This window comes from Sminthopsis crassicaudata, chromosome 2, assembly GCF_048593235.1.
Source record: "Sminthopsis crassicaudata isolate SCR6 chromosome 2, ASM4859323v1, whole genome shotgun sequence".
Classification (NCBI taxonomy): Eukaryota; Metazoa; Chordata; class Mammalia; order Dasyuromorphia; family Dasyuridae; genus Sminthopsis; species Sminthopsis crassicaudata.
Window position 1 is genome coordinate 170225826 of NC_133618.1, and position 23558 is coordinate 170249383.

Sequence of the window (23558 nt, forward strand, 5' to 3'; positions counted from 1 at the left end):
TTTTGATCATGGCTTTCAAATGGACCAATAATTTTAAAATTACTTCCAAGTCAGTTCTTTTTTCCAATGAGATATTTCACATTATTTTCTATTTTTTCATTATTTTAGTTTTATTTTATTGTTTCTTGATTTCTTATGAAGTCATTAACTTCCATTATGCTCAATTCCAAATTTTAAGGGATTATTTCCCTCAGTGTATCTCCTTTCTTATTTGGCCAATTTTTCTTTTTAAGGTATTCTTCCCCTCACACTGATACATTGTTGGTGGAATTGTGCCATTCATCCAGCCATTCTGGAGAACGATTTGGAACTATTCCCAAAAAGTCTATCAAACTGTGTATACCCTTTGATCCATCAGTGTTACTACTACTGAGCTTATATCCCAAAGAGATCTTAAAAAAGGGAAAGGAACCTGTATGTGCAAGAATGTTTGTGGCAACCCTCTTTGTAGTGGCCAGAAACTGGAAACTGAGGAGGATGTCCATCAACTAGAGAATGGCTGAATAAATTATGGTATATGAATGTTATAGAATATTATTGTTCTATAAGAAATGACCAACAGGATGATTTCAGAAAGGCCTGGAGAGACTTACATGAACTGATGCTGAGTGAAATGAGCAGGACCAGGAGATCATTTATATACTTCAACAACAATACTCTATGATGATCAATTCTGACGGATGTGGCCCTCTTCAACAATGAGATGAACCAAATCAGCTCCAATACAGCAGTAATGAATTGAACCAGCTACACCCAGTGAAAGAACTCTGGGAAATTAGTATAAACAACTACATAGAATTCCCAATCCTTCTATTTTTGTCCGCCTGCATTTTTTATTTCCTTCACAGGTTAATTGTACACTGTTTCAAAGTCTGAATCTTTTTGTACAGCAAAATAACTGTTTGTACATGTATACATATATTGTATTTAGCATAAACTTTAACATATATAACATGTATTGGTCAACCTGCCATCTGGGGGAGGGGATGGGTGAGGAGGGGAAAAATTATAACAAAAGGTTTTACAATTGTCAATGCTGAAAAATTACCCATGCATATATCTTGTAAACAAAAAGCTATAATAAAAAAGGTATTCTTCTCCTCATTAACCTTTTGTATTTCCTTTTGTATCCCTTTCATTTTTCTTCCCAATTTTTCCTCTACCTTCTTAGTTGATTTTCAAAATCTTTTTTTTTGAGCTCTTCCACTGTCAGAGACCAATTCTTTCTTTTTTTTCTTGAAGGCTTTAAGTGTAAGAACTTCAACTTTGTTATTTTCTGAGTGTATGATTTGATGTTCATTGTCATTATAGTAACTTTCTATTGTCCAAATCTTTTTTCTGTTGTTTACTCATTTTCCCAGCCTATTACTCGCTATTAATTTTTGTTAAAGTAGGGCTCTGTTTCCATGGTAAAGGGTGTTAATGCACTAAGCTTCAGGGGTTTGTGCAGCTGTTTTCAGAGCTCCTTCTAGAGACCTGACCACAAGTATGTTTTTGTCTTTCAGAATTGTGAGGAAGGTCTTACTCCACTGTGGCTATACATTCTAGTGTTCTAAAGCAACAGTCCTTCCTCAGTGCCAGTAAACAGAACTCCTGTGAGCTAAGGCCTCTGGAGGCTGCTGAAAACCACTGTCTATGCCTACTCTTGGTTTGCTGGTTTCACAAGGTACTTTCACTTACTCTTATGTTGACCTTCCAAGTCATCTTTCGTGTCTCTGGGCTGCAAGGTCTGAAAACCATTAGTGTTGCCTCCAGGATTGTTCCTGCTTTCTGGGTCCCCAGGACTGTGCTAGAGTCCCAAACCGTTGCAACAGACCTCTTCTGCTGACTTAAAAAGTTGTTTTCAGTAGGAAAATTGTTCCACTCCATCTTTTTGTGGGTTCTGAGTCTCTAAAATCTATTGAGAGAGATTACTTAAAGAAATTTGGAGGAGTCTGGGGGAGAACTAGACAAGTCCCTGCCTTTACTTCGATATCTTGGCTCCACTTCAACTTTATAAATTTTTGACATAATATTTAACTATCTGAAATCCTTCACATTTCTTATGCTTATTCCCATTTTCAACTACACTAGAAATAAACATAAGAAATATGAATGATTGGAAATTATGACTAATGAATTGGAGTAGAGTGCAAAGAATTAAGATTAAAAATTTTCTACCCCTAACTTCTCTGAATTCTTCTTCAACTACTGGCTCCTTCCTCAACTAATTCAAATCGACCATATCATTAAAAGAACACCAAAGGATACAGTCAACTATTAATCCACTAATATTTGGGGCATATTGGGTATTCAGAGAGGACTAGAACTTCTGGTTTTAGGGCTTTGGAGTGCTTAGTGCTTAGTGATTCATTAGATAATGAAGATACCAAGGTCATTTACTTCATCCTGGTCCACTACTAGTTGTCTTGACTTTTTTCATGTCACTGGATTTTAATGACCCTAGAAGAGAGAGTGAAGCCAATGACTTTGTGTAACTCTGTCTGAAGCTACCCCTCACATGTAGTATGAGACATCATTTATGTGGCTCAAAGGGAGACAAAATAGACATTTCTAGCTTCTTCTACCCCATGCATCTCCAAAATAGACTTTTAATTCCTATGAGGAGGGGAAGCAGGAAGTTGGGGCAGTCAGAAGCTGGCCACTCTGCTTTCTTCAAAGACAGAAGGGCCAGGCTGGATTACATCTCTTTATTCTCTTTAATACTATGAATCCAGGGGATGTCGTTTTCAGGTTCTAACTAAAGTCCTTATCACTTTCTTAAAGGAACAGGAAAACTGTTTATATTCAATATCTGAATCCCTTTGTCACCAAAGACCAGATTCACAATGAATACACATAGCCAATAGCAAAGAAACCCATTTATCCAAAATGATAGCAAAACAGAAAATAGAGCGCGTGCGTGTGCACACACACACACACACACACACACACACACACACACACATACACACACACCAGACATTACAGAATGAAAATGCCCTCCCATCAGTTGTGAAATAATCACCAAAATCAAGAGAATTACAGATTCAACACAATGAGGTAATTCCCTAAAGTCTTTATTGTAGCAAGATGGGGATAAAATCTACCAATCCCTGTCATGTCAGCTTCTTCCTACTCTTCTCCCTTCAGAAGGGGGATTTACATTGTCCATCTCAAAATTAGAAGTCCTAAGAATAGAAAAAGACTGAAAAGCACAAATCTCTCTTCTCTCCCACTCCTCATTAACCCAGCCTCAACCCTCAAGTAGGCATGGGCATTGATCGCTAATAAGAAGAGAGGCCAAAACCAAAAGGCTTTGGGGCAAGAGTTATATCCAGCACATGATTAAATACATGAATTCTCTCATAGAATTGGATTTATTTATATGTTTCAGTCAGGAGCAAAAAAAATCAACCACAGAAATTCACAGTTTAAATATTTTATTATCCTTTAAAAGTACATTTAGAATAAACTAAAAACACAGGTGTTTGAAACAGTATCTTTAAAAAAATTACATTCTAGGTTATAAAGTTGACTGTGAGTTGGAAAAGAATACTATAGTAAGATGATGACAATCTGAACTTAAGTGATATGTAAAAAGTATGCCAAGATAGATTTGGGTAAATATATCAGCTGTAAAATGGAGAAAAAAGGATAAACAAGGGACAGTCAAAAAGATAGGAGAAGCAAAAGGGAGCATTTTTGTGGATAAAATAACAGTGTCAAATATGGCAAAGAGATCAAGAAAGATAAACACTGAGAAAAGGTGAGACAATTGACAATTAAAATTACTGATGACTTAAAGAGAATTTCTATAAACTGATAATGCCAGAATCTCAATTGATAGAAATAATTGAGGTGTGGAGATGACATATTTTTTTCCTAAGGGTTTGGTTTCCTAAGAAATAGGAGAAAAGATAAAGGATGATGCCAGTAGAGTCTATTATTTTTTAAGGATAGAACATAGGCATAGGAAAGAATATTAGTAGGTAGGAGAAGACTGAAGATCAAAGAAAGGAGGACAACCTTTTGGTAAATATGGGAGGGGTTGGACTCAATAATACATTTAGCAAGCTTAACTTGGTAAAGAGCCATCTCTTTCTTAGGGACAAGCATAAAGGAAGAAAACCAAAAATGATGTCAAGGGGTATGACTTGGAGTTAAAGGGAGAATGGGGACTTCATGTATGAAAAGTCTTTCAACACTGAGAGTCTTTCATTTTCTCAGTTAAATACTAGATCTTCAATTGTGAGAAGAAGGCTTGGAATATAACCCATGGGGATGGAAATAGTGATTCAATTAAGAAAGAGTAAAGAGCCTGCATTACTAGTGAAGGTCCAGATGAAATCAGATTAAAACCAAACAAACAAACAAGAAATTTGTAACAGACTCAGTCAACATGGTTGTATGACATTCTGAAGTTTTGTCCATGTTTGTAGATGCAGAGGAAGCATATGGTGAAAGGAATGCAGGGTTGTGATTTTGGAAGCATGAATGCAGATAAGATAGATATTCAAGACTTTTAAGAATGAAAAGTAGAAAAGAAGTAAAATGGTTAAATAAAGAGAGCATTTGAGTGACTTCAAAAGGAAGGAAAGAAAGCCAGGGTAGGAATAATAGCCTGGAAAGGTATGGAGAGAATATAGAGATTAGAAACCACAATGAACACAAACAATAGGCCAAGTAGTAGGACACAGGAAGAGATGGATAATAGGAGGTAATGATTAGGTAATGGAATTTTGGAATTCTTGATCTTGGAAGTGTAACAACTGATGACAGAAGGGATGTAATCATCACTTCTTATGCGAGGTAGAAAACAGTAGGAATTCAGAGGTGTGCAACAGATTTGAGAAGAGGGAGGGTTTTTGAATGAATATCAGTATATAATGTTGAAATCCTCTCAAATAAGCAGAAACTAGTCAATGATCAACACCTAACATCCTATAACAAGATAGGGTCGAAATGAGTTCATGATTTAGACATAAATTAGAAAAACAAAGGATAGTCTACTTCTCAGATCTGTGGAGAAGTAAGAATTTGTGGCTAAAGAACTAGCATACATTATGCAATACAAAATAGATAATTTTGGTTAAGTTTAAAAGTTTTCATAAAAACAAAACCAATAAGATTAGAAAGGAAGCTGAAAACTGGGAAAATTGTTATATCCAAGGTTTCTGATAAAGATCTCAGTTCTAAAATATAAAGAGAATTGATTCAAATTTATATTACAAGCCATTCTCCAATTGATAAATAGTCAAAGGACAGATGAAAAAATTAAAACCATTTCTAGTCATATCAAAAAATGTTCTAAACCACTAGTAAGACAACTCTGAGGTACCACTACCCTTCAGCCTGGCTAAGATGATAGGAAAAGACAATGATAAATGTTGGAGGGGATGTGGGAAAACTGGGACACTAATACATTGTTGGTGGAATTGTAAACTGATCCAACTATTCTAAAATATGGAATTATGTCCAAAGGGCTATTAAACTGTCCATATCCTTGATCCAGCAGTATATTTTCTGGGCCTGTATCCCTCAGAGATCATAAAAAAAGGAAAAAGGACCCACATGTGCAAAAATGTTTACAGCAGCCCTTTTTGTAGTGACAAGAACTGGAAACTGAGTAGATGCCCATAAGTTGGAGAATAGCTGAATAAGTTATGGTACATGAATGTTATGGAATATTATTATTATGTAAGAAATGATCAACAGGATGACTTCATATGAACTGATGTTGAGTGAAGCGAGTAGAACCAGGAGATTGTTGTATTCAGCAACAACAAAATTATGCAATGACCAATATGATGGACATGACTCATTTCTGCATCCAGAAAAGGACTGTGGGACTGAATGTGGATCAGAACATAGTATTTTCACTTTTTTGTTGTTGTTTGCTTGCATTTTATTTCCTTTCTCATTTTTCCCTTTTTGATCTGCTTTTTCTTGTGAGTATAATGATTGTAGAAATACTTATAGAAGAACTGCACATGTTTACCATATATTGGATTACTTGTTGTCTAGGGGAGAGGATGGGAGAAAAGGAGGGACAAATGGGAAGCTAGGGTTTTGCAGGGATGAATGATGAAAAGTATCTTTATATATATTTTGAAAATTATTATTATTTGAAAATTATTATATATATTTTTGAAAATTATAAGCTATTATTAAAAAAGAAATTCCTCAAAGTTCAAACGGGATAAAAAATAAATCCCCTCATACAAAAGAAGGGTGATAAGGCCCAACTGAAGACTGAGAGATAGATACTGAACTATTTTAGAAGGAAGAAAGAATGTTTTGGGAGGTAATAGAAAATAGCTACCAAGATCTAGCATTTTAATGCTTTCTTTCTGTCATAAAAATTCTTTAAAATTCTTTAACAACAAATGGTAAGTGCATACCAAATACATTCACATATCCTGATTTTCTCAAAGACATTCCCTATTTTTCATTAAGAATAAGTAATTTTCATGTTCTTCTCTTATACAATATATTAATGAAATATACAAATAAAATTTTGATCCTTTTTCAATTTTTAAAAATTTATAAAAATAGAACAAATTTTTTAGATGAGTGTTGTGAATTGTATGGGATCTCAGAAAGCATCTAGTTAAAACACTTCATTTTATAGTTGAGGAAATTGAAGTAATTTAAAATTCTTAATTTCTCAAGTATTTTCTGTATATGAAAAAACATTTAATACTATGAAACTGAAGAAATTAAATTTTCACAATTGTCTTTTAGATTATTAAATTACTAAGTGTTTAATGTACTAAACAGGAAAAGGCATTTTTATGAGCATATGAAATTCAACTTATACTTACTTGAACAATCTAATGTTTTATTTATTATGTAGACAAGTTTTAGTATTTGGTTCTAAGTGAGTTGAAATATATCATATAAAAAAGAAAGGTATCTGTTCAGACTCTTAACAGCTGTAAAAAGTTGGGAAGAAAATTTAAACAAACAGAATGCTTTTATTCATCCTTAAGCCAAAATGAATTCAAATGATTATCCATGTATTAAAGTGAGTTTGGAAAAGGACTACACATAAAATAATACATACATATATATTTTTAAGTAGGCATAGATGTTATTTTTAAAATGGGATGGGGAAGATTAAGTCATTAGATTCCTCTCCATTCCTAATATTCCTTCACCTTAAAAAAATTTTAAGTCGAAAATGTGGAACTAAATTTATAGGTACCATTTTATCATTATTACCTAAGTTTGCTATTTGATGATCCTAGTTACTGTTTTTGGAAACCATCCAAAATTTTCTGTCTTGAATATAGGTATTCTTTTTTTAAATAATAGCTTTTTATTTTCAAAATACAGCAAAGATAGTTTTCAGCATTCACCCTTGCAAAAACTGTGTTCCAAAATTTTCTCCCTTCTTTCCCCCCTATCTTTTCTCCTAGACAGCAAGTAATCCAATATATGTTAAACATGTGCAATTCTTCAATACATATTTCCACATTTATCATGCTACACAAGAAAAAAGAAAACTACACAGATCAAAAAGAAAAAAGAGAGATAAAAAGCAAGCAAACCAAAACAAAAAGGTGAAAATACTGTTATGATTCCCATTCAATCCCCACAGCCCTCTTTCTGAATGTAGATGGCTCTCTCCATCACAAGTCTATTGGAACTGGCTTGAATCACCTCATTGCTGAAAAGAGCCACATTCATCAGAGTTGATCATTGTAAAATCTTGTTGCTGTATACCATCGTATTCTCTTAGTTCTACTCAATTCACTTAGCATTGATTCCAAGTCTCTCCATGGCCTCTCTGAAATCATCCTGCTGATTGTTTCTTACATAACAATAATATCCTATAGCATTCATATGCCATAACTCATTCAGCCATTCTCCAGCTAATGGGCATCCATTCAGTTTCCAGTTTCTAGGCACTACAAAAAGACCTGCTATAAACTTTTTGCACATGTGGGTCTTTTTTCTCTTTTTATGCTATCTTTGGGATGCAGACCCAATAGAGACAGTGCTAGATCAAAAATCATGCATACTTTGATAGCCCTTTGGGCAGAATATATGCATTCTTTAAAAAATAATACTTACCTGACAACTTGTAATATTGTAAACTGTTCAACAAATTTGTGCATTATATAGTGTTAGTTATGTCTAATTATGTCATAAAACACAACTATCACCTGAAAATATAGATTCAGTTTTCCTCCTGATGCCAATTCCAATAAACTTGATTGATATTAAAGTCCAATAAGCCAATTACCATTTTAATTGGTAAATGTCTACATAAATGCCATCCTATCATAAACTATAGAGTGTTCCCTCTCATAACTTAGCATATTCATATTCTATCCAAATTGATAGTGAAATATATAATGTGCCAGGGACCTAAAGATATATAACCAATTTCCCTAAAGGAAGCAGATAACATCACAACTGACCATTAAATGAGAGATCTACAGAAAATAAAGTTTGCAACACAATGTTCCATGCTGATAACATCAAGGACATAAAGGGTTATGTAACTATCCCAGCTGGTTGTAGCAATGTATTAAAGATAAAAGAAACTATAAATAATTATTTGGCTCATGTTTTAGATATTTCTCAAATATATGTTTGAATGATTATATCAAAGCTGTCAAGTTATATATTGGGGACCAAAACAAAAATAGCTGTTAATCAAGAAAGTCTATCATACTAGCTATATTCAGGAGTCAAAAGATTTAGCTTGTTCACAACGTTTTTATGATGGCATTTTATTTGAAAACATTTTTAAGGTCTAAGTTTAAGCCTGACACTCAATGATATAGTATGTCATTGACAGTTATGTAATACCTGTAATCAAATGAGAATTTTAATACAATTTTTTTGGATCACTAATACATAACTTTGCTACAAATTTCTGGAAAACTACTGGATTTGGAGTCGAATAATCTGACTTTTGATACTAGTTTTGCTACTTAATAACTTGTGACCATGAGAAATTCATTTAACCTTAACCTCTTTGTGGGTCAGATTGATTCCTCATATGTAAATTAAGGTGACTGAACCATATGCCTGGTAAAGTACTTTTGAGCTCTAAATCTATAGTTCTATAACACTTGAAAACATAGGTCTCAGGACTTAAAATTAAAAAGGAATTTAAAGATGTTCTGTTCAAATCAGGTAAAGATATTGAAGCTTAGAATGGCAAAATAACTGGATATAAATGCTAGTTAGCATCCTGATGATGCATTTCTAGCTACTTCTAGGTTGTGTATATATCATATATTGACATATATATATGTATATATATATATGTATATATATATATATATTCTCTTTCTATATTACCTATTAGTATATAATATTCCTTTTTTAACTATGTGATTTATATCACTCTTTGGGTTACCCAAGGTAACTGGTTCACACAAATAAAAAATATTATGACTAATTGAAATAAGTTTAGCATATTTAAACAAATACTGAATTAAGAACAATAGGTTCTTATCTCACATGCTTGTCCTTTGTGCCAAGAGGGTCTCTCTAGAAGGCCTTAACATTACCTATTGTGGGCTATAGCTATTTTGAAACTTTTTCAACTTGTTTTGAACTGAATCAAAGTCAATACTTAACTGTATTAAAGCCTAGTATATTTTACTATAAATGATTTGTGTCATACTTTATGCTAGTAAAAATGTGGAAATAAAGTAACCAAATGATTGGGGAATAGTTGAATATATACATATACTATAAGATAAGATGTACAGTAGGAAGGGCACTAGCAGCTCAGATTAACAAGGAAGATTTAATGTAGAAAGTGGCACTAGTGTTTTGAAGGAAAAAAATTAACTCTAAGAGGCTGAGGTGAAAAGGAAGTATATTCCAGGTCACTGGGTGGGGGCAGTTAGTGCTAACATTTGGAGACAGAATGCTGCCTATGAGTAAAGCAAGAATACCAATTTTACTAAACTGAAGAATTCTTGTAAAAACCAATTTTAACTACTTTTCTTTGTCACAAAGTAAGGATCAAAGATAGTGGAGAAAGAAGTTGGGAGGTAGAGTTGATATCTAGAAACTACTATCACCTAAAAACAATTAACATCAGTAAAATAGAAAAGAAAGAATAAAACCCAGATAAATCTTATAAGGTCATATGCAAATTCTGTAAAATTCTTCCCCTCTCCATTCCCAAAATACAGTTTGACTGGAGAGTACTCCTATTCTTCACAGTATTTTGCCAAAGTTGAAAAATTAAGCTAGAAAGACTTGGAACATAAGATTGTCATGTATTTGCTAAAGTATGATTACTTACTTACTATGACCACTAAAAATGTAAATGCCTGAAAAATATAAAATTTATCAAGAAAACAAATGCTATGAGTCTAAATCTTTTCTCAGAGATATCAGATAAACTTGTGAACAGAAAAAGAGTAAATTAATATTAAATAAAGTCTTAAGAGATTTCTTAATGAGTAAAGTAAATGAGGTTTCATCATAAATCTTGTGATATCAGAAATCATTTGTTCTCATTTTAGGGTTCTCCCATAAAACCTCAAGATCTTATTATGACTGTGTGTTCTAATTCTCATTAAATTCCATCATATGTCTAAGACTTCAAGATCAGAGTTCAAATTCATTGTACCAGAAGTCATATTTCTCTTAAGGTGATTTTATTTTCCATTTATCAAATTATTAATAGGTATTATGGATTCTCCTGGTAGAGGCACTGTTACTATAACCTAGGTAACGGAACTTTAGAAAAAAGTAGGAGTAATTCTGGTGTTCCAGACATTAGAATCCCTTGAGGAAAAAAAAAAGTATAATACTATACATTTAATTACAAATTCAGTCAGCACCTAGGTGGTACAGTAGATGAAGAGTTGAAACTGGAGTAACTGAAGAATAGAGTTTAAATCTAACCTCAGACAATTATAGCTATGTGGCCCTGGTTGTCATTTTATCTCTGCCTCAGTTTCCTCATCTTTAAAAGAGGGATAATGATAGTATCTATTTCCAAGGGTTATTATGAGGACAAAATAAGATAATATTTGCAAAATATTTTGTTAACCTTTGAGCATTATGTAAATGCTAGCTACTGTTATTGTATTTGATAATTATTTTTCAGTGATATTTATTTGGGCACAAATGTGACAATTTTTCTCTCACTTCTCCTACTCACCTTTACATAGGTAGAAGGTAGGCTCAATCTTCAAAGGGATGGATATTACTGTTTTTAGGATTCTAGACTTAATCCTGTGGAAAACTATCTTCACAGACATTAGCTTATAATTGCAATTATATGCTTTTCACTAATAATCAGCCAGTAAAACCATTTCTTTAGCAAAGGCACTTACAGGCATTTTTTTTCAACTCTAGGGGAACACCTATGAGCATTCACATTATACTGCAGATAGAGGATCAATTCTGGAGTTGGGAAGATCTGAATTCAAATTTGGCCTCTTACTAGTTGTGAGACCCAGGGCAAGTCACTTAACTCCTGTTTACCTCAGTTCTTCCATCTGCAAAATGGAGAAGGAAATGGCAAACTACTTTAATATCTTTGCCAAGAAAATCCCACAGATCACCTCCATGGGCTTATATCAGCTACAACTGAACAACAACAAGGTAAATACTTGCACAAATACACCAGAGTTCGGATGTGGGGTAGGAAAAGCACACATTTTAAGTACAAAGAGCACATGTATAAAGTAAAGACATCTCACAACTCTAGACGAGGGTATTGACATCCTTCTTCCTATTTGTAAGATCTATATATCATTCACTGCAAGATCATGTTTCTTCGGGAACATATATCAGCTGGGCTTAGTCTTCTTAGAGTGATATAGCTTGTCTGAAAGGGTCAATTTGAAGTTGCCTTGAGGCATCCTTTAGCTGTACTAGTTCTTCATCAGACTAATGCTGCAGACCCTCACCAGGCTGATATCCAGATGACTGGGCTGGTTGCTGCACTAGGCAGACTTACTGGACTGTTGAGGATGGACAATATATTCTATTGTTATGCAGATTGTTGGTCTGCTAGGCTCTTCTTAGTATACAATGTCTCAGACTGATCAATCTACTTATCAATGTGCTTGCCCTTCAGTGAGCAACTGTAGTATTTTTTCAGCCTTTAGACACTAGCTGGTACTGTGTCTTTATCTCCAGGCAGGAGATGGGAGAAGGTTTGTCTCTCCTGTTTACAAATTCTTATCTCAAAAGGTCCTTTATATAATTCCATGTTGCATTAGGATGATTATTTTAAATTCATCATTTTCTTTTTAGTAAAGAATGGAGATTTTAAAACTTAAAAATTTCAGACATCCCCCACATATATTTATATATACACACAGAGAAAGGAGAATTTCTATAAATACAATATAACACAAAAGTAGAATTTTTCATAAAACCATGAATCAACATTTTATACCATTAGATTTTTAAAAAAGATATACGATCCATCTTACATACTATTTTCAAAACTGCCTTAATATTCTATTCTTCCTTTTGAAATTCCTTCTGTTCAGGACAGCTAGATGGTGCAGGATAGAATACCAGCCCTGAAATTAGGAGGACCTGAGTTCAAATTTGATCTTAGACACTTAATACTTCCTAGCTGTGTGACCCTGGGCAAATCACTTAACCCCAATTGCCTCAGGGGAAAAAATTCTTTCTGTTCTCTTCTGTGCATTTAAACAAATGGTTCTCTTCCTTTAAAAAAAAAAAAAAAAAAAAGCATTACTATAGCTATTCCTCTCTATCTCCACTGACACACTATTCTGAACTAAAAACTAAAAGAAAAAAAATCCCAAAAATATTTCAACAAATAAGCATAGTCAAGCAAAATAAATCCAAAATAAATTTTAGTGGTCAAAAATGTCTATTTCTATACCTTTCTATCCATCAGCTCTCTGTCAGGAGATATGTAACATGTTTCAAAACAGGTTCTCTGAAGATGTGGTCACAAATTTAAATCCTTCTCAGATGTTTTTCTTTATAATATTTTACACTGTTGTATTGTTCATTTGACCCTGTATCATCATTTGTTCTGTTGCAATAATATTCCATTATGTTCATATAGCACCACTTGTTTGGCAATTCTCTGATAGTCTAAGAGGTTATCTAAAGAACTTCCTGGTTTCTGGTTGTTTGCCTTTCTTTCCTCTCTCTTCATGTCTCATTAGGATGAAGAAGTTTGTTTCACTTATACATATTTCGTCCCAGTATAGCTTTCCTCTTAGCCCCAAACTTTTATTCATACCTGTTTATTTTCTTCTTTTATCTGATGTATTTCTGGACCAAAATCTGTGTGTGTGTGTGTGTGTGTGTGTGTGTGTGTGTGTGTGTGTTCAAGTCTCTTTTAAGATGAGTAAGATTCAATTGACACCAACCATCCCAACTTGTTCTTCCATATTTGCATTCTTCTTACAAACCCAAATATTAAGAAATAGCAAGTTTGATCTTTCTGTACTAAAATATTCATCTTACCCTTCTTTCTTTTCTCTTAAAATTCTGTGAACAGAATCAATCTAACCTTAAGACCTCTAATTTTGTTATTTAAATCCCTCAATATTTTTTTTGAAGATTGTAAGGTTCAAAGAGACATGTCAGTATTATTCTACTATTAGAATATTAGCTCTTGGCTCTTTCCAATTTCTCATTCTCTGGACTCAAGTTTGTATTTCAAAAGTCTTATTCAGCTCTGATCTTTTTACCAGTAATCCCCCAAAACCTCTATTATAATAAATATCCATATTTTACCTCACTATGATTTTACTTATTTTATATTTATAATTTATAATTATAAATCTAATGCCTTTTGGAAGAAAGTTCTTTATCTTGACTACATAGCTCCTTAGTACTTGAATTGCTGCTCCTTTTCTGGATGCTTATATTATTTATTCTTTGTATCTATTCTGGATTTTGGCTATGATATTCATGGGACTTATCTTTTAGTATTTCCATTCAGATAATGGGCAGATCCATTTTATCTTTGCCTTATTTTCCTAATAAATATGGGTAATTTCCCTATATGATTTCTTTAATGTGCAATGTGTTTTTTAATCATGATTTTTAGGGAAGTCAGTGATTTAACTTAAATTGTTTCTCCTAATCTATTTAATAGTTTAGTTGTTTTTGATAGATATCTTTCTGACTTTTTGGTTTTGTTCTAATATTCCTTGTTGGGTCAAACAGTCCTTAATTTCTACTTGGTCTATTTTATTTTTTAGAGAGTGCATTTCTTGGATAAGGATTGTCACTTCCTCCTATAAGTTATTTATTCTCCTTGTAATGTTTTCTTCAAGAAAAATTATTCAATTTTTCAAATTTTATTGTTTTATTTCTACTAAATACACATGTAGTTCTTAAAGAAAACTTTTTTCTTGTAGTCTCTTTTTAAAGGTATAAAGAAGTTTACTCTTTCCTTCTTTTGGAGATTCTTTATATTTGCATTAGTTTTTAATATTAATCTGTTTCTTTAGTTGACTCATCTTTGACCTTAGTTAGAGGGTCTTACATTTACACTTGCTCTTATACTGTGGAATGGCGTACTAAGCCCTGCTTGCTCTCACATAAAATCTCCTTTGTTCCTGCACTAAACTCCATCTCCCAAGCTTACTGGCAAAAATGCAGAGTGTTAGATCTTCAAGGCCTTCCTGGCATTTCAAGACAGAGTGTTAGCCATTTTGGAATCCCTGTGCTTAGAATTTCCTGCTTTCAATGCAGCAAGCACAAGCTAGGGAAAGAAGATGAAAAAAGACTGGAAAGGTAGTTGAGTGCCAGATACTTGATAACCTCAAATCACGTTAAAGGTTTTGTAGTTTATCATATAATCAATAGAGAGTCACTGAAGAGTTCTGAATAGGAAAGTAACATCATCCGATTTGTATTTTATTTTATTTTATTTTTGCTGAGGCAACTGGGGTTAAGTGACTTACCCAGGGCCACACAGCCAGGAAGTGTTAAGTGTCTGAGGCTACATTTGAGGGCTGGTGCTGTATCCACTGAGCCACCTAGCTGCTCCCAGATCTATATTTAGAAATATTAATTTGGCTGCTCTGTAGAGTATGGATCACAGAGATAAGAGGCTTAAAGTAGGGAGATCAATTAGGAATCTATTACAGTAGTTCAGACAAGAGATGGTGAGAGTCTGATCTAAGTTGGTGGGCCTATCAATGAAGAGAAGGGAACTGTGCAAGAGATATTTGGAAAATAGAATTGGGTTAACCTACTAACCAATAAAATGTAGGGGTTAAAAGAGAGAGAAGAATCAAGCATGACTTCAAGGTTGGGAACCTGGGTGAATAGAAGACTTGGCAGAAATGCTAAGTTTATAGGAAAGGATAGATTTTCAGAAAAAAAGACAGTAATTTCCATTTTAGACATGCTAAGTTGGAAAAGGTATAGACATCTCCAGCACACAGTTGACAATTCAGGAAAGAGGTTTAAAAACAAATATAAAAAATTGGGAGTTAATTATAAAAATCGCATACAATGTATTTTTGTGCTTTCCAAAGCAGATTCCCCATTGATTTAGTACCTATTTCTTTAAAGGATAACAATAAATGATGTGAAAAATCATACTAATTTTGTTGCCCATTTCCTATCTCAATAATATAAGTACTGCTCAAATCAAGTAGTAAACAAACTAGTTTCATATTTTATGTGTTACTAAGGAGTTCTCTATGTTTGCTGGTTAGCACCAAAATATGTTGACACAGTTGTGCACCAAGTTTTAACATGCTGATCATGTTAAAATAGTGCACAAGGAATACTTTCCACTTTGTAAAAAGCCAGACTGTTTACATGCCTAAGTGGCCAGAGACTTTGCTGTCTGTGTGTGGTCCTACAGTTTCAATATCATAACCATGAATATAAAGTAGAGCAACATGTAGCAAGTCAGAATGTGTAGTACCAATTCAAAAACCTGGGACATTAAGAAATTAACACCAAAATTCCCCCCCCCCAAAAAAAAAGTTAAAGGGTTGTAGTCTACAGAGGTTAACTTAAACTAGTTAAAAACTCACTGAAATCATTGATGCAACTATGCTAAATACAACTTTCAGTACGTTTTCAGTGTCAATTTGCATTAAAAGGCCATGAAATGGTTACCATTGGTAAAGAAATGGAAGAGGCATTATTTCAATTTAGCTTGGTAGCTTGATGTAAGCATTGCACAAGACCACTAGGGATCTAGCTTGAGGAGTGTGCCCTTGAAGTTCATTCCCAGGCCAAATGAGTTAACGTGTTTTAGTCTCTAGAGTTCATTTCATTTTCAGAGCAGCACTGGTTTCAGTCTTCAATCACTTCGTTTTCCTTGCAACCAGAAATAGAGTTCAATCGGAAGCTCCACCCTGTCCAGACAAAATATAAGTGAAAAAAGACCTCACAGAAAGAAAGAAAAATGTTCTATATAAGACTAAATTAAGAAACAAATATTTCTGGTGTCTAGGGTTTTAAATGCTCTAGACAATCTCTGACGAGGCTTCCTGCATTTATCATTCCATTAAGTCTTAAATGTTCCAAGTTAGTTAAGATGGGTGGTTCCCATATTTTTTAAACAGGTTCTAACCAAAAGTTCTCTGCACAATTATATCTTAAATATGTATATATGCATAATTGCAACACAAACATTTATACAGATATAAATAAGCTCATGTTACAAAATGCAATTTCCCATTTGATTGTCAAATACACAAAATATAACTCTCAGATGACTGAATAAGTAGATGAAGGTGTTATGTTTTATTTGCATTACAATTTCTCATTAAAGTTCTCCACGTTTATAAGTCAAAATTTTTTTCTGTTACCATGACAATAGGGTAAATAAATAGACTTTAAATCAGTTTGCTTTATGGATATGTGGTGTTTCCAGCTTTCTAATAACTTCCTCTGGGATGAGAGACCTCTTACATGACAGATTCTCTACCATGGCTTCTGTCCTTCTGCCAAGGAAACCTTCTCACCATTTTCAAAGGATCTCAGTGGTACTTACTATTCCTATATACACCTTTACAAAATCTAGCCCTTACCTGCCACAATAAGACATTGGTGAACTCAACATTATATCTTTCCAGAAATTAAAAATGTGTATATCAAAGTTGTACTGCGGTAATTGCACTTATCCAGCATATGTATACCAGCTTGTTACTTTTGCATGTCAGTGTTACAAAGTGACAATTCTGAAAAAGCAACCTGAAATAAAATTTGTAAGAATATCCTAACACTAATAATACCCAATGGCATGGGAAGATCCTTTAAAGAATAGCTTCATAGCAAAGCTATATTTTTTCTTCCATTTCTCCACACTAGTTTTCTATACATTCCTGCTTCTGTAAAGTGGGCAATTTCTAGAATGTTAAAAGTACTAGAGTTTCAATGAAAAGGGACTCCTATACTTAAAAAGAATTCTTTTAACTTTTTAAAACTTTCTGGTTTGTTTGTTTTTTACAATTTAATGCAACATAAGTTATCCTCTTTTTGTTTCTAATTTTCAAAGTCAGAAAGAAGTAATACAAATACCATTCATAAGGCAGAGCAGCAGTCTAGTTAGTGAACCAGGGACTGAAGATTATAAGCCTGCCTCCCACAAATTTAAGTAAATCAATTCTAACAAAGATTGAAGGACCAAAAGATCTCTTTCTTCATTCCCTAAATCTCTTCTTCCCAATTCCATCTGCCCAGTAGCTCTTAGTTACAAAGATAGGGCATATGCTCTAAAGTAATATGCTTACTTGTAAATCGTTACCTCTTTCAAGTCAAAGCAGATCCAGAAGGGAAAGTTTGATCTTCAATCTAAGGTAAACTGGTAACTCCTCATAATAGGAAAGACTTTTAAAAGAGTGCATACAATAGCACTGCTAAAAACAAATAAGTTCTTGGTCAGAACACCATAAAATAATTATTGGATGCTGTTGAAAACCCACACCATATAGTTGAGGGCCATCTTTTAGTTCTGCTCTATATGGATTCCAATATCATTCCCATGCCTCCCTAAACATAAATATAGCCTAATGTCCTGTTATCAGAAGAGGAGACAGATAAGCTACCTGTAGCCATGTTGGATCTCTGAAATATGCCAGGTCTGAAGACATGTAAATTATTTGACATGAAGAAAATTTTGAATAAATTTCTACTTTCACAATGCCATAAATATAACAAGTGTTTAATAAATTATTACTGAACAAATGAACTTACTGAAATATATCTGAGTTAGCTTTACATAAGAATTATGGTGAAGTTCTGCATTTGCTAATAGAATGACATTTAGGTTTATAAAAATTTCATAATTTAGTTGTTAAAACTAATAAAACTTCAGTGTTTTGATGAATGTATAAATTCATCAATGTAAGTGCTTCCAAAAGTACAGCTCACAGCCCATCTATGCTTCTCACCCTGTGCACTTTCCTCTACTTCTTCCATTACATCCTTCCCCTGGAGTCCACCCAAGATGCAGCAGTATCTGCATATCTTGACATTTCATGGATACAAATGTAACACTTGGGTGGTCCACTAGATATCCCTCTCCCTTGCTACATGACCAGTTCACCTCCATTTCTAGCTACACACCTCTCTGATGATAACTTTTTTATGTTGATTTTCCTGAATAATTCTTGATAGTAACCTGTAGTTTATTCCCACCAATTCATACACCTTTCCCTTGCATGTTGGATGTCTTGCATAATAATTCTTTGGGGATGATAGCATTGCATGACTTTTCTCTAGAAGAAAACTGATGTGAAAAAAATGGGTCTCTCTTTTGAGGAGAAACTGAAGGGGGTAAAAAGTAGTATATAATTTTAGAAAGAATCCAGCTCACAATCCTCTTATTCTATACTAGGCCAAACTCATTACTGACTCCCTGGGTCAGTTCTAGACAGATATGCTGAGTCTTTACCTCCATGGGCTATCCATAGAACTGCATATCATGGCCTAGACAACAGGATTTCTCATTAACTTGGTTTTTCCTATGTAAATAGTTATACTAAAAATTTTAGAGGGCTTTTATATATATATATTTATATCTGATTTAGGAGGACATTCATTATTTCAGATGAAACAATCAGAAGGATATCATTTGTAAACAAGAGTATCTTGAGAACTTTACAGGTAGGAAATTTTTTACCATTTGGGTTGTAAACTGAACATTCCCCATGACACTCCATGACATACTGATGTGTCTCATTGACTTCTACTAATACTGAAAATGTCATTTAACAAAATTCTTTCTGTTATATTTTAATGTATACTATGTTATTTCAATATATTTATGAGAGACATTGTTGGAGAAAAACCTTTAAGGCAAGAATTTTGCTCAACTGAATCGGATTTTTTTTTTCTTAATAAAAATAAGGCACCATGTAAATCTTGTATTCTTGGCATTTTTAGTGAACTATGTAACTATAAAAATGTGGTCTCTAAAGAATATTGTTTGTAGAAGCCTGTCTATTTGAATTATCATACTTCAGGATCATATACTATAGATTTAGAGCTGGGAGGAACCATAGAAGTCATCTGTAGATGAAGAAACTGGAACTGAGAGAATTAAAGAAACATGGAAGTACATCGGTAGGAAGAAATGGCAGAGCCAGAACCTTCATCTAGTTCTCAGAAAATTCTCTCTGGTTCCTTCCCCATATCATGCCCACTGCTCCTTGATATGCCACAAGTCTAACCTGGCCTCTCTATTAGTTTTTCCTCTCACTGTGGTGCTCTTCAGCTTGTATTCTATAAAGTGATTCCCAGATCATACATATTCATCCACAGCCCTTCTTCAGAGTTTAATTGCTACAATACAAACTAAATTTAGACATCTTAAACTAGATTTACTATAGGCATCTCAAATTAAACATGTACAAATAGAATTCACCAACTTTGCTCCCCAAGTCACCTAGGTTCACAATCTAGGTGTCTTTTTTTATTCCACTTTCTCTCTTCACAGACACAGCTAGGTAGTAGATAAGGTAGTAGACATAAGGAGATAAATTTAGCCTCAGACATTCACACCTGTGTGACTGTAGTTGGCATTTAACTTCTGCCTCAGTTTCCTCATCTGTAAAATGAAGATAACAATAACACCTATCTCCTAGAGTTGTTGTCAAGATCAAATAAGATAATATTTATAAAGCACTTTACAAACCTGAAAGCACCATCTAAATGCTCATTGTTACCAACAATCAACATTACTGTTATAATTATTATTATATCTAGTTAGCTTTGATCTTCAAAACATATGTTGCATACATCCCCTCTCTGCAGGCCTACAGCTGCTACTTGAGTGCAGGCATTTATCATTATCTATTAAAATAGCCTTCTAATTAGCCTCCCCATCTCAATTCTCTTCCTCAATTCCATCTACTTTCCGTTTAACTGTCAAGGTGACTTTTGACCATCACTATCCCACTCAATAAACTCCAATAGTCATATATTACCTTTAGAATCAAATATCAAGTCCCCTAATTGGTATTAAAAGTTATTCAAAACTTAGCCCCTTTCTGTCTTTTCAATGTTGTTACGCTTTTCTCTGCACCACAAATTCTATAATTCTGCTACACTGACCTACATGCTATTCTTTATATACTTCACTGTCTGTTTTCATGAATTTGTATTAGTTGTCCTCAATGCTTAAAATCAATGGTGATTATTAAAATTAATGAGTTCCTTGGTTTTTGCCTCTTTTTTTCTATCCCCTGCACTTAGTATAGTATATGCCACATAGTAGGAGCTTAACAAGTGTTTACTGATTGATTGCTAGAGCCAATCCATGGGCAATTTAGGAGTTAATTGCTAAATGTTCAGACTTTTTTGTTGTTGTAGTTGATTGTATAGACTTAAGAAATGATGGAGAAAGTAGTAATAATGCAGAAAGAATTTTAAAAATTAAAAATTTATTTTTAGAGACCTAATTAAGTATTTATAAACACTCTACTTCCCAAGATATTCTCCCTTGCTTTCCCTAAATTCTCATTTATTTGTATTAATAGGAAGTATTTTAGTTTCTGAAAAAGTCTAAAGATTCCCCAAAATCAAAATTCATTGATGATTATTGGGCAGATGCCCATTTTCTGATTATAACCTAGCCTGAAGAGAAGAAAAAAGAAATGTCTTAGAAAGTCACCATAAATTTAGATAAGAGTCTCTCAAATGAGACAACAAAGTTTTCTACCAGCAAGAGTTATCAAAAGTAATGACACATTTTACAAGCATTAGCTTGCAAGGATTATTGTGTTCTCCCACCTCCTAAAATGGAGGAGGTATTGTTTATCTTTCCTTTTCAAAAAGGACCAATGACATCACAGGATGATGTCTTGACTTGCAAGTGAGTGAAGTGGGTTTAAGTGAGGAAAAGCTGCACAAAATCATCAGTCTGACTCTCTTCCAGAACCACCCAAGTCTAATGTCAAGATAAAAGTTAAGATGATTGGTGATGGCCTGGAATACAGTGAATGACCTTGGTATTTTCTTGCCTAGCTCTAAATATTTCCTAGTAATGTGGCTGATGTAGCAAATGATGTGGTTGTAGGCACCAGATGTTGGAATTCAGTAATATGAAGAATTCACAATGGCCATTCTCTTTGGTAAAAGGTAGGTTTATTTAGAGGAGGTTACAGACAAAATGAAGAGGTACTGTAGACACCATAAATGGTAAATATGAAATAGAGTGGGAGAACATAGAGTTAACAAGAAAAGGGTTTTAAAAATTAATGATAAAAGGGGAAGTTCCCTAGTGGAACCCACTATTACCTAGGAGAAAGGAAATACCACAAGAGGTTGGTACATGTCTTTAGCTGACAGTCTAAATCCTAAAAGGGATTTAGCACCCTAAAAGAGTGAGTTAGCTATAAGGAGGAAAGAAACATCATAAAGTATGATAGGGTTTGGGAGAGAGAAGAAAACATGGATCATGGTGAGAAGATCAGAAAAGAGACACTTCGTGGCAAGGAGAAAGGGGGAAGAGAAAGACACCATGGAGGCAGTGTCATGGTGAATTGACCCAAAAGGTGGTTCAGCAAAGATGCCATAGGCCATAAGGATATTTATAGGGAAAATTTAATCTCAGAGACATGGCTGGGATTCCGGATAGGACACAGTTGGACTGCCCATAATCTTCACAGAGAGTGGGCCCCATGGGTTTGACATAACTTGGATTTTTGATTGGACAACTTCTACAGAGGGTGGGACTGTAGAACTAAATTGATCTCACAAAATATTCTCATCCACCCATCCTGCCAAAGGAAGTCTTCATACACTGGGATAGACATTCCTCTAAGCCAAAGATTTAAGGTCTGTCAACCTGTCAACCCTCAACCTGGATTAGCATATCTGCTGAAAGCTACAGCTTCTTCAAACCCCAGCTGACTGTTGGTTGAAAGGTGGACAACAAAAGTAGATGCGCAGCCCTGAAATGGACTTGGCAAATCTTCACACCAAAGCCTTCTTTGAATACCCCATCCACCTCTCCAGAGGAGGTAAAATTCAGAGCAAAGATTGGTACCCAGTAAGGCAGTTCATATAAGTTCAGGTAGTATCAAGACTCAAAAAGGAACTCAAATCATGACAAAGGGTGTAGAAGACATTCAGAGCTGAAGAAGGAGAAGCCATGAAAAAGAAATGTGGATCTGGTAGAGTAGAAGTTCAGGTAAAGGCAGCCACCATTAGGGCAGGAGTCAGGACTTTGGGAGCAAGTTATGTGAACCAACCAGGCACAAGGATGGTCAGGGGAGAAACTTTGATAGTTTTTCTTTCCTTGGGCTCCTTCGTCAGAATTGGATGCCTTTTTTTCTAGAATATGGGAAGTTTATTTTCTATAGCTTTCAGTTATTTACTTTGTCTTTATATACAGTATTAATCACAATTATTTGCTAGCCTAGGTGTACTTATTTTTAATGTAATTAAGAGGAAGCAAGTGAATCACATCAGAAAGGAAAAGAAGATGATTTATTACTGATAAGTTAGAGCACTGCCCCTGGCTAGGGGCTAAGAGCTAATAAAAGAACAATAGAGGCAGCTAATTGGTGTAGTAGATAAAGTACCAACCCTGAAGTCTGGAAGACCTGAGTTCAAATCTGCCCTCAGCCACTTAACACTTCTTGGCTGGGTGACCCTGGGCAAGTCACTTAACCCCAACTGCCTCAGCAAAAAACAAACAAAATAAAAGAGAATAATAGATTTTTTTGGTTACAATATCTCAGAAGAGAGAATATTCATACTGAGAAATCCAAGAAGAGGGTTGGGATGAATTTTAATGAATAAAAGAGTTTGAACAACCCACTAGACCATCCTACAGATGTGTTCTATGATGAGGGGTTTGTTACCAAATTGAGTAGGGGAATAACATAATCAGATTGGCAATTTAAGAAAATCATTTTGGTGAATGAATGGAATATAAATTAGTGTAGGGAAAGACTTGAGGCAGGCTGACCCACCAGTAGGCTCTTTTATTAGTCCAAGTGTAAGATAAAAGCCTGTGGTAGAATCAGAAAAAACAAGATATATATGAAAAATATTGCTCTCTTTTGCTACTTTCGGATGATCCCTCTAACACTATCAGCATCATCTCCTTTGAAGTTCATTCGATTTATATTGACTAACCAATTAAGATTGTTAAC

At 34.1% G+C, this 23558-nt stretch overlaps 2 long non-coding RNA genes across 2 annotated transcripts in view; one reads left to right on the plus strand and one right to left on the minus strand.

Moving 5' to 3' along the window:
• Window positions 1–23558, minus strand: part of LOC141555180 (uncharacterized) — a 204516-nt gene that overhangs the window by 121218 nt on the left and 59740 nt on the right. The gene's annotated exons all lie outside the window — the stretch shown is intronic.
• LOC141555179 (uncharacterized) overlaps window positions 11502–23558 on the plus strand; it is a 73194-nt gene continuing 61137 nt past the window's right edge. The window contains exon 1 of the long non-coding RNA XR_012486086.1: window positions 11502–11577. This is a non-coding gene — a long non-coding RNA (uncharacterized LOC141555179). The remainder of the gene's footprint in view (window positions 11578–23558) is intronic.